We start from the raw sequence: 13537 nt of genomic DNA, 5'->3' as shown, positions 1-13537 counted from the left end.
CTGGGAAAAGACAGTGGCAAAGTACAACATATTATTTTAGCTGAGAGAGCGCGCAAGAGAGCAAGAGTCATAGACTGTGCAGGATGCTCAAGGAATTCTCTGTACATTTAAGGGTGTAAATATTTGAGTGGCTCCTGCGGTTGTGTGTATGTGTGCTATTATCCAGCAGCAGGCTGTCTTAGCCAGGGTAATGCTTGTCAGTTCTCCAGGGGTGAGCCCTCACCGCCTAACACTGCTAAACCATTACAAGGCCTCCTCCGGAGCCCTCATGTTGAAAATGGCAAACTGTCTTTAGTTATTCATGATATGTTGCATTAGACTCACTGCTGAGGCTTGCTTTATATACACACTGTTGTACAGTACCTCTAGTAGTACGTGTACCATAATAAACTTTGACATTCACTGTAAAACAATGTGTGATTTCATTAATATCCATGATAAAAACTTCCTTCAACTTATGGCAACAAAATGTGTTATGCACTGTATAGTCATTCCTTCTTTGATCCTACAGTATTTGGGTTATGATTTTGCTCAGTTTGATTCACTGGAAAGATCAGAAAAATGATGAGGTGCCTTGATGAAAGGAAAGGAAAAAAGAGAGAACTGTAGGCTCTAATGGTACGAAATATTGTAAACCCCTCCTCACCACCCCTCAGGCCTTCGTTAGTTAATTATTCTCGTTAGCCGGCTTAAAAGTGGAATCTCCCCAAAGCCTTACAGAGATTAATCAGCAGTAATTGAAAGGTAATTCCAGCTCCTGCAGGTGTAACTCATCCAGTGCTTCAGATGGGGAGTTAAAGGGGCCAAGTGGAAGAGCGGCATACCTGGTGGGCTATAGTATTTTACAACAAGGCCACAGAGACTTTGCACCTCCAGTGCTCTTCTGTGCTCTCTGTCTGCATATCTTGTTCTTTTGTACTCATTTTTTCACTGTCAATATTGCTTATTCCCACACATCCCATTCTCACCACACCCATTTTGCACCTCCCATCTTCTCCTATGCTCTCTCTAGATTCAACTTAATAATTCATCTTCAGTCTTGCTAAACAGAGCACATGCCCTGCAGAGAGACTGCGTGTGAGAGAGAGAGAGAGAAAGAGAGAGAGAGAGGACCACCCTTCCAAACGATACCTCCTTCTGTAATGCCACCCCAGTTGTGAGCCCCAGGCTTTTCTCTCCCTCTGATCCCCCCCTCCCACTCCCACCCATGCCCCTTACACATCTCGCTCTCTTCCATTCCCTCCCCTAAACACATACACACACATTATGATCTACCCCCGAGCATGCCCAAGATGCCCCCAGCTGTGAGGAAATGTCAGACGTTTACCACCCACCACCCTCCTTGCCACATAAACATGCATGCACGTTCTCATGCACACACACACACTGCCAGACACGCAAACACAGACACTCAGGAGCATACAGTAGACACATGCACAGATACACATACAACCTGACACCCTGAACAACACACGGATGACTGCACACGTACATATTCGCACACCCTCTTGCCACACACACCACAGTGGAGGAAGTCTCATTAGGCGGAGGAAGTATGCCATTGATTTTTGCTTCTCCCTGGTCTTGGTTAGGTCTGTTTTGGCACAGCCTGGCTCATACTACAAGAGCCACAGCAGCACCATTGGTTAAGCCGATTACATTTTCAGGGAGCAGGGAGACCTGGGGGGGTTAAAGGATCCAGTTTTGTTCCCCTCCTCCCTTTGCATTTCCCCTTTTTCTCCATTCTGATTTATTCATATGCTCTTGAGGTTTAGTCACCATGGGCTTATGGTTGCATTTATTGACTTCAGCTGGAAATTATTTCAAATTCAGTGGATTACATTTGTGGATATTGGTAAAAAAAGAAAAGTGGGAAGGGGAGGCAGCTCAGAGGGACAAATGGCACAATGGCTCACTAATATGGCATATAAAACGGCCTTTTGAAAATAGACTCATAGCAAGCCAAATGGATAGCAATAGCTAGGTTGATGGGTGGATATTACCTTGCTGTTGGCTATATTTAAACGTGTGAATAGTTGGCAAGCCAGCATAAATTTGATTAGAAGCTACCCATATCTGCCATTTCCCTGCCCTTTATCCCCCTAGCTTTGATCCAGCATCAGGTGTAGAGTTTGATAGAAATGCTTCGGGTGTCAAATTTCACAGAAGCTCTGGCTGAATAAAAAGTACACATCAGAATTTTCCCTAAAGCCTGCCTTTGTGTATCAGAATGAATGAATAAAAGGTGTACCATTAAGATTAAAAAAAAAAAAAATGAATATTTCCAAAGTCATTATGTTGCATAGTGTCTGGTCATTTCATGCTTGTGTCCACTGCCAGATGGTGGAATGTGGGCCAGCATATGTGAGTCAAACTGGGAGAGAACAGAGGTCTCTCTGGTGTTGGCAACGTCGTCCCCGTCGATTGAATCCTCATTACCATCCTCTCATAATTGTGTTTTTCCTTTTTTTATCGGATATTCTAATGGCTGCTGTTGCATGTAATTATGTAGCAATTATCTGCTTCCTTGCCTCAAACTGGTGTTCCATCGCTGTAATGCAAAGTCAGATTGTGTCTATTACACTCCCGCTGGCATGGCAGGTTCAGTTAGAATACTGTCAGGGTACTTGACTGGGGACAGAATCCGTGTTCCCCCAAACTTTCCTCATAGTCCTAATAACCTTTTACCTTCCTTGCTCTCCATTCACTGGTGTTACAGCTCCAGCCCTGTCCGGCCCACTCTGCGGTATTGAATGATAATTAGTCTGCAATCTCAGAAAGAAGAAATCATTGATATGTATTTCTCCCCCCTCTATTTTCTCCCCCTCTAGCGAAGTTGATTCTTTGAAGTTGGGGCATGTATGAAATCACTTGATCTTTATTTCTTTAAGTTCATTACTTATTTTCTAGTTGTGTGCATGTCATGCATTTTTAACAAACCCTTTGAGTTGGCTTTGTGATGTGTTGCAGCGGAGAACATCAAAGGGTTCTCTCTCTCTCTGTCTCTCTCTCTCTTTCTCTCTCACTCATTCACTCCCTCTCTCCCTCTCTCTCTCTCTCTCTCCCTCTCTCTCTCTCTCTCTCTCTCCCTCTCCCTCTCTCTCTCTCTCTCTCTCTCTCTCTCTCTCTCTCTCCCTCTCTCAATCTCTAGCCTTTTCATCTCCCTTTCCCCCTTTACAGTCTTAGCTGCACACTGAGAAAGCTTTTCTTTTCTGGCAGAATAATTGTGAAAGAAAGGTAGTGCAGCCAGAGGTAGAGGATTGCTGTTAGTTTTCCTGATTTCACTTCCTCTCATTCTCAAACCATTAAATGGGATGGTATGCCGATTGGGTAATGAGCGCTTCCATCATTCCTAGAGGCGGGTTTCTTTAGAAGGCTTAGAAACTACATAATATTTCACTCAACTGTATTTCCAATATGTCAACAAAAAATACTCGTAAAGGTACAATATGTAATAATTAACTTTAAATGGCCATAAATATAACAGTCAGTGCCAGTCTATACAGTCTCCAGCTCAGAATTCAAGCTTTCAAAATAGCAAAGCCAGCCCAGCTGCTTTCTTTAGTTTTAGGGCCAACACTCCTTGCACTGGAGCAGTGCTAGCCTTGAGTTAGCCAGGCAAACGCATGAGTATTTCAAACTGTTCAATTCCCTTACTTGTCAGTTTGGAATAACACTATTCTTCACTCAGTCTATTTTTTACTATAAATAGCCGAGTATTACAACTTGTTGTAACTTAAAATCTTGTTTCCGATGGTTGTTGCTCGACCTGATACAACTTGTCACACCTTTTAAAGTCCCTCTCCAGTCATTTATAAAGCCCCTAAAAAGCCCCTAAAAATAATCTCTGTTCAACAATATTACATATTTAGGATTTTTTCATGAAAAAAACATCTCTTAGTGCCTTTAATGCAACTCTAGACCTTGCCCTCATTAAAAATGTGCAGATCTATGAATATGCAAATGTCCCCGCCCACCCCACCACCCTGCCTGCTCACACACCAGTTCTTAATCCGAGCTCTGCTCACAGAACATGGAAGTATCATCCGCAGCAGTCACAAAAATCGTACCATATTTGAAAATCTAACCATGAAAAAAAATATTTTTTGAGTGAATTACTTAGTTACAATAATAATGTTTATTCGAAGCAGTCATTTCAAGTTGAGCTTGTTGATCTTTTGAAAATAAAACACTTGTGTAGCAGAGCCAGGACCGAGCGCAGGATGGGACTGTCCCCAAAAAATGTTTCAGTGAATCTCTACTGTTCATGTGAAGCAGCTATTTCAAGTTGGTCTTATTTTTTTTTTTTTTTTGAAAACAAATCAAACAGTCCAGCACCGCAACTAGCAGAGCTGCTGCTAACGATATATATATATATATATATATATATATATTCATGTTAAGGCATGACAATGTGAGAGTGTATTCTCTTTCTATTCCTCCTCATTATTGAAGACAACTTTTACAATGGATATATGTTCGCGTGACAAGCCTTAACTCCATATGTCACTGGTAACACATTAACAATTATACACACGATTCTATGGATTGCAGTGTTTCCGTGACATTATGCTGTTCAAGAAGACAATCTGCATATGATTGGAAAAAATGATCTCCCAAGAAAAAGAAGTATTCATCCAACTTCGTCTTACTTATTGAAACATTTCCCCTCCACTTGACATATCCAAGAACCACGTCTGTGCAGGCATTGACACATACACACCCCTCCATCTGTGCCCTGCCCTTGCCAGACATCTTGTGCCCCCAAGGGCAGCAGCGGGCGTGGTCTGGCCTCAGGGCAGCAGAGGGGTGCCCTCTCGCCCCCAGGCTCTCAGCAAGCCCAGCTGCGCCACGGATGGTCCCCGCCCCCAGGCATGGAGAAAGTGTGTCGCCTTTCTTTGATTCCCTTCACACACTCAGGGCAAAAGCCAGCCAAAAGTTTTCTAGATAACCTCTTGCTTACAAATACTCACAAGGCTAACAAGGGCTTCCGATTCCCATCTGCCCACACTATGCCTATGCTATCACTGCAATCAGCGTAAAGACAAGGTTTATACTCTGCAATCACGTTTTATGGCATTATTTGTGGCGTGTGGCATGAGAAATGGCAATTAACATTCCCATGTGCTTGTAAAGGAAGAGTACATGCTCAAAAAAATATTTAGGCCTAATATTTAAGATTTATGTATTTTGATTGCATATAAAATTTCCATGAATTTGGATTACATAATGTTAATATAAACATTAAACTTAATGTAATAATCTTAATGTGATGCATATTAGTCAGTCTAACATAAATTAAACAACTAAGAATCAGATTTATGTAATAATATGAATAAACCCAATGTGTTTTAAATACATAACAAAGTATATATATTTATCATCAATAAATCAAACTGATTTCAACTGCATAAGAACCAAGTTTAAGCAATAAACCCAACTTACTCAAAATGCATAAAATGTATGTACTTATTAATAAACCCCATGTATTTTAAATTTATAGCCAGATATTTTGAATAAAACTCAATTTCTTTCAATTCACCCCACACCTACAACAATATGGAACTACAATACATAAAAAAAAAAAATAGTCAGACCTCAGTATTTCACATTTTAACAATTTTATTAACAAAAAATCTCAATGTAGCAACATTTCAACCGCAGCTGGCAAACATACTTGTGCTAATACACGTGTGCAAGAAACAAATAATAAAAAGATGATGCCCTCTGGCAAAATCCTAATAAAAATATTGTTAAAATAAATAATAAAAGAAAAGAAAAGAAAATGACCTCTTAAGGTTCAGAAAGTGCTATATATTTAAACATCTGTTTGCCACAATAAACCTCTGTGGTCCAGGAAAAGCAATCAAGAACTGTGGAAAAAAAAAAAAAAAAAAAAAAAAAAAAAAAAAACAGTTGAACATTTTACAATGAGAAGGTTCACTCAAGTTTTGAAGCAAGTCAACCACTGATGTACATTTTCCAGAGCAGAATATCAGTGCATCTGTCCAACTGCTCAATCACTGGAGCATCTTCATTTTCAGTGCTTAGACTTTTGGTGAAAGCTTGGTTGTGTCCAGTTCCATCAAGACTTTTTGAAACACTTCAAATGTGCACTTGAGGTCCTTAGGGTAGCTCAAGTTAAGTGCATAAATCAGCCCAAAAAGCATCACAGCCAAAGGTGACACTTTTCAGGTTTTGCAGAACTTTCACGCCTTCGAGTGTAACGACATCATCTGCATAAGGCTCATCTCCAGGACCGGCACTCTCCACCTGAATGGCGTAGATGCCCATCGTAGTCTGTTCAATCCTTACCTCAGCCTCTCTGGCCTCACTGTCCTGGAGGATAAACAAAGAGAGCAATGAGCTTTTCCCCCAATGCTGGATCACATATGATCCAGCAAAGCACATTTGAGATCAGCATAACGTTTTGAATGTTTCACGATTCTGATTTATAGGGCCCTATCTTGCGCCAGACTCCCTAAACCCGTTATTTGCGGAATTAGGGTTGCGCAAGAGGCGTTCCCCTGTAAAGGTTGCTATCTTGTGCACCTCCCGCTATCCGCAAAACACCTGCGCTACCCGCTATATTATGCATAGGCGTGTTTTGGGCGTTATGCCAGTTAAACCAATCAGTGTGCCAGGTGCCATTGCCTTTAAGGGCAGGATGCGCTATCCTAAATCCTAAATCCTAAACCCGCGATGGAGAGAGGGAGGTAGATTTTCTCAGGGGTTCTACTGAGGCTAAAGCAAGTTGGCTTTATATATATATACATATTATATATTATATTATAGGCGAGTTAATTCGGGAGGTGGAGCCACATGTGTCCAAGTGGACGTGTCACAAGGTTGTACTGATTGAATAATCCCCGGGTCACACCACACACACACAAGAGGCAGAGGTGGAACTATGTGTAAACTAATTTGTTGACGAGGTAGATTGGGCAAATAAAATATTAAAAATAAAAATATAGCACAGCTGCTGGCTTATTATAAAACAATAAAACGTGCTGGGGTAAATGTCCAATTAAAACAGTCTTTCCTCTAAACAGTTTATATGAGTAATATACTCAGTCCATTCTGGTGGCGTCCCGGTATCAGTCTGACCGCGTGCGTGGCGTGGCTCCGTCGGGGCGCGCATTGAAGCCGCCTGGGCGCGCTCTCGTAACAGCACAAACTTTAGGGAAAGCGGATAGCGGGTAGTCCTGACCACCCGCTATCCGCTATCCCTAAAGTGTGTGCGCAAGATAGCAATTTTAGGGATAGCGCATGAAACACGCCCACGGACACACCTCCAGGCGCAAATGACGGAGTCGGCATAACGGATAGCGGGTAGCGTGGGCGCAAGATATCGTTTAGGGATAGCAGAAGTTCCTAAATCCGCAATTTGCGGGTAGCGGGTAGTGGCAGCGGGTAGCGGGTGGCACAAGATAGGGCCCATAATGTCTGTACTTTGTACTGCAAATTGTTTCGTACTTGCCAGTGTCATTTACAGCTAACAGGTTTATCATTTGGCTTGCAAGATCAATCGTGCTCCACACCAAAAGCTGCATAGTTTAATCTTTCAGTGCACATTAAACACACATGGGTGAAGCTAGACTGATGCCTACATGTATGAGACAATTAACATAACCATCAATGCAAATACATACACAACACAATTATAATATATAGACAGCAAGGCTGACATACACTTACCATGTATTCTTTGACAAATGTCTCCATGTCTTCATTGAGGTAAACACTTAGACTCCTCAGGACACGGTCGCGTGTGATGTTTATGTCATCATTCTGCAACACGCATACCACCAAGATCCCAAAGAAAACTACATTACCGTAGATTTTTCTTTTTAAAAGAAGAATCTTCTGCCGAAACTGTCAAAAAAGGTAAACAATTGTTTTCTTAATTTTGTCCTTAAAAAGAAAAATCTATGGGAATTTACTCAGGACATAATGAACTTACACCACCGAAAACTATATTAGTCAGTGCACTGATTCTCAGTTTAAGTAATGTTGACATTTAAGTTTATTAAGTAATATTTTAAGAGCAGCAAGTGCTGTACTTGCTGGACCCCTCCCTAGACATGTTGAGTTGTCACCACATTATCCTAATTACTTTGATGTAGTCACTTATATAACACCTGGTAAGTGAAAAGAGGAGAGGAGAAGACAGAGAAAAATCCAATTCCAGCAGCTTGTTGCTTGACCAAATAAAATCATAAAAACACTCACATTAGCTGTCGGTACCATTATGATGCGGATTTTCTTTCCTGCAGATGCTCCTTTGGCATGGAAAACCCTGATCAGGTCATCAGTGTATCTGTCCAGTTGTCCAATGAATTTTGATGTCAGAGGAACAGTTGTTATGCGCATGAACTCCAAGTTGACCTGAAAGAGAAGAAAAGACAGGACATACTTTAGCCTACTACTTTAAACAAGATGTATAACACTGAATGAAATTTGTGTGAAAGATTTGCATCTATATTTCAAACAAATGAGTTGCTACACTTACTTCATCCACTTCAAACAGTGCTGGCCATCTGTTTCAGACCCATGTAATCATGGGCTCCTGAAGAACTTCTTGTCGTCGGTACAAGAAGGTACGCTGCATCTTTTCCTTGATCACTGAGGCATTGTTACTTTTTTTTTTTTACCTCTGTCAATAGCGCAACCCTTTCCGTCTCTAAGCTGTCTATGGTTTCACCTCTTGGATGGCTTGGACAGAAATTAACCTCTGCCTTCCGGGGCTTCTTTATGTTTGTTCTTCAGTGAGTTGACAATGACTTCTGGGTGTCCAGCTCGGCAGAGCTGGGTGCGGAAGTTCATCATCTTGATTTTAAGGTAGTGCTTCCATCTGCAATACCCTGTGTGAGTTCTTTTATCACGCAAACATGGGTGGGTCCATACCAAGGCCTCAGCAACTTCTTCAAAATGATAATCCTTTGGATATGCTGTGTACTTGATAATTTCTTCTGCAAGGCCTTCAAGAATATCAGATCTGACTTTTGGGGTCAGAGATAGGAGAGTTCCAGTCGCACTGAAATCATCATTTCCCTTCTGGAGCAGCATCTCAGCACAGTATGAAAAACGTGGCACGACAAAGGCTTCAGGCCAAGAGCAGGACTGTGACTCAGGAGATGAGAATATGATGGTATCATTGCTGCTGTGGGAGTCAATGAATGATGAATCATTTGGTTCTTGCGATGAGCTGGCAGATGCACTGGAGGTAGTCCCTGGGATTGTGAAGCAGGTATCTTTAGTGGGTGGCGTTGAGATTACAGAGCTGTTAGCCTCACAAGGTAAGTATACCACTTTCAAAGTACTTCGATCTTGAATGTCTGAAATTGGCAAAAGGTTCATAAACTGATTTCCAAAGTCTACATCTTGGTACTGAAGCCTGAACTGCTCCGTCACTCCAAAGAAAGTCTTAATTTCAAGAACCAGTTCATCCACAGATCTTGGTATCCCAGATTCAATGGTGAGTTTTCTTGCATCGTCTTCACCTCCAAAAAGGACTCTGAGGCTAACTGGTCCTGCCATCCTGCTGCGTCAATCTAGAGTGCAGACACAAACACACAAAGACAGGGTACATACACATTTTACAAGGTCAAAATCAAGCACTTTTCAAACACTTGTCAGACTCATTTTCAAATTTTCCCAGCACTTAAATCAGTCAAGTCAGACCGGCCGGTGGCCCATCTACCCATAAAGATAAAATCTAAAATACTGTGACTTTTCTCCTCAAAATGTTATGACTTTTTTCTAAAATTGTATTACTTTTTCCCTCAAAAATTTCTTTACAGATATTTTCTAGAAATTCGCTATTTGTCAACTTTGCATTGATTTTTGTATTACATGAAAAAGGTCACAAAATTTTCAAGGAAAAAGTCGCAATATTTTGCAAAAATAGTCTGGCCCAGCGGCCATAGCCTGCCAAAAAATTGGCCCACTCAAAAATATAGTTGAATAGCCCTGTATTATGCTATAAACATATAAAACTATGTTTCATAATAGCAAAAAGTTTAGAAATGAAAGGAGAAAAATATTCAGTGTGATCCCAATTTTGTGAAAGACACGAGCTGTAATTTCAAGCACTTTCTAGACCTTGAAAACACAACTTTAAAATTCAAGCATTTTCAAGGATTTCAAGCACATGTACGAAACCTGCAAAGAGGACAGGTATTAGTCTTGTTATTAAATAAAGTGTTAACATGACTGTTAGATTCTTATCCCTACAAGTGTTAAAAATAGAGAAGATTTCTTTAATTTTCTAAAGAATGCTTTTATTAGTTTTTGGGTTACTAACCTAAAATGTGTCACATGCCGCACACACACAGAATGTCTGGTCAAATCTGTTAACATGAGCGCCAAAAGTAAACTGGCTGCGCTTTGCGGCGCTTCCAATTTCTCTGTGTCCCCAGCATGACAGTGTCATATTGACCCCCCATTTCCCAGCAGGACAAAAATATAAATATTATGTTTGACAGTACATATTTAAAATCCAAATCAACAGGTATTTGTATATTCACATACACAGTGCCTTGCAAAAGCTTACCCACATTTGGACAGCTGACACAACAAACTGGGAATTTCCCAGTTTGGGATCAATAAAGTATACCTATCTATCTATCTATCTATCTATCTATCTATCTATCTATCTATCTATCTATCTATCTATCTATCTATCTATCTGAGCAGTGTTAAAGCTACTGAATACTTTTACAAGGCACTGTAACTTATCTAAATCAAAGCTTTGATGATGACATGTCTCTTCAGGGTCACCATGCGTTTGGATCCAACTGTGCATGCCACAAATGCATAGCAATCCGTCAGCTCCTCAAGCTGAACCAGGACAACCTCTCTACCCGGCGATGAAGTCAACTGAAAGGCTCTAAAGTGACCTCTATACCAAACACAATACAAACCAACAATGAAACTCAACTCATCACCCATCATGCACGATTGCAGAATCTCTGCAAATTCAGGCATTCCAGCAGTTGAACCACATGTAACTAGCATTCCATTTCTGTAATTAATTCCTCTAGTGGTGACATTTTTTGCAAGATGAACTTGACATATCTGGATACTTCTGCCTGAGAGCCAACACAACTTCATTATTCAGAACATCAACCTGGACTGTGGAGACATTTGTAACGTCCAAATTTGATGTAGTGAGACTGGATGAATATATGTGATCATTTGCTGATGTTTTGCTGCCATTGAGAGTGCAAGATTCCTGAAATGATTAGTGTGCCATGCAACTTTTTTAAAAAAGCTATGTTTAGCATCAAATCTCATCGTCCATACACCTACAAGAGGCCCAAAGCACCTAATCAAGTGCGGGTAATGCTCAAGATAGTGGTGTTTTGGTGACAGCTTTCTGCCTGGGTAAAGCTCCAGTACTCTTTGTCTGTGCTCAGAGACTTTGACATCTTGGTACTGAGGCCTGAACTGCAATTGTCTCGTCAGTGTGTACAGGTGCCACAACTAATTCTACAATTTCCTTCAGGTGTAATATCACTTGCCAAGCAAGCTCACCCTCTGGTATCAAATCTCCTACTAGAAATGGAAGCAATCGTATCAAGTTCCAATTTTCATGGGCATTGCCCCCTATTGTCTTGTTACTTGAATAGCTGGGTGGTATGATATGAAGTCTATATTTTGTCACTCCACGTGTAAGGAAATTTGAGGATTAGTGTTAAGACATTCAAGACTGAAATACTTCTGAGAAATCAGATTACCTAAACACAGTGCCAATTCAGATGGGACAATACCCTCAAATAAATCATATATCTGAGGGATAGCCTGTGCTAACGTGAAAATTGTGAATATGTTCAGTTAAAACACATGCTCTCTTCACTCCAAAGCAATTTGTTTCAGTTTCCTGTGCAGACTTCACATGTGCTTCATGAATTTCTTTGGTTCACAGCAAAAAAAAGCACCTGACTGAACATCCTTTGATTGAATCTTCTTTCTGGGCAGTGCAAAATCGACAAATATAATGCCCAGAGAAGCTCTCGACAAAACCAGCAAATCCGTGGGCTCCCAAATTGTTAGCTATAGCACTATGGACTGTTCCTTTGACAAACTTTCCAAGTTTAGAGATGAATACACCATGCTCTTCTAAGTTATGAAGGTCTTGTAAAAGTGGCTCTAATATTTTACCATACTTCACATCATCACTCTTGCACATCATCACTCTTGCAAAACTGTCAAATAAACTGAAGAGAGTGCTGAATGAGAGCCTGGTGCCAAGTTATTCAGAATCCAGTACACACTACAAAATTTGTGCTTCTTTTGTGATGTGCCCAAGGGATTACAAAGTTCAAAGTCTTCAATGTATAAGGTTAAACAAATTTTCAACTCGTCACCTGTCAGGAAAGTGTTTTCCTTGAAGTACACGTCTCTTATAGAGCGATACTGCTGGTTCTGAAGCTGCTCTGTATTACTTCCCTGTGTTCTGTGGCTTTCAATAACACTATTTAACACTACAGTACAATCAAGTTACTGCTGCAAAGACAGCAATAATGGGATATATTGAAAGGCCCTGCTCTTTCTTTTGGTCAAGAATAGACTCCACTGGTTCAACAATATCAAACACTTCCTTAAAGTACTCCTTTCTCTTATAAGCTGTAGCAAGGGGGTCACCTTTCCCTATTGTTTTCACCAAAGGATTAGATTCACACAGCAAATCAGCTAGTTCGTTGATAAGTTGAGTTATCAACCTCTATGTTTTTGTTTTTGAAAAATTCAGAAAGATTGCTACAAGTTACAGGCACAGAAACAGTACTTAACAGGTAGTGTAGTTCATAAAGCAATTCATCAATTGCTGTAGATGGAACATGAAAAATGTTTTCCAACTTAAATAAAATTGAGGCTGTTTTTTGTTCTACTACTTTTGGTAGGTCCTCTGAGGTATCAGCATCACTATCTGCATCTGACAGAGTACCAAAATCTATGTCTGCAGAAGATGCGGGGCCATCATCTACAGGACTATATTATGATTTGTTAGACTGAGCAGTGAGTTTAACAACACCTGCCTTAAAATATTTTAAAGCATGTGGATTATGTTTCTGAATTTTATGAGTTAAATGTACCATATGTATTTGTCTGAAAAGTACATCCTTCAAACATACAAGTTATGTTTTCATACTGGCTAAGATGTTGATTTATATGATTAATGTATTCCTTCTCAGTTGAAAGTTCCTCACATCCACACGTCTGACATGAGAATGTAGTTAACTGAACATGTGCTGTTTCTAGCTTCCTGTGTGTTTGATATGTGTGACTCAAAAGGTTCTTCCAACTTGTTAATGTACAAGGACAATCTGCATGGATATTGACATTTGCTGCTATAGTGTATTTGTTTCAGCCTAAAATGTTTTAGCAATTCATACCTGGTAGATAATGATATATCACACACTTTACATGACCACATTCAGATACAGCATCTGTGAACAAAGAAGAACAACAACTTAGTTGTGGGGTCATTAACAAGTGCTGTCTTTCAGCTGGACAGTTAACATTAACAGCTACT

The sequence above is a fragment of the Myripristis murdjan genome, chromosome 10, assembly GCF_902150065.1.
Source record: "Myripristis murdjan chromosome 10, fMyrMur1.1, whole genome shotgun sequence".
Classification (NCBI taxonomy): Eukaryota; Metazoa; Chordata; class Actinopteri; order Holocentriformes; family Holocentridae; genus Myripristis; species Myripristis murdjan.
Note: the sequence above shows the minus strand (reverse complement) of the source record.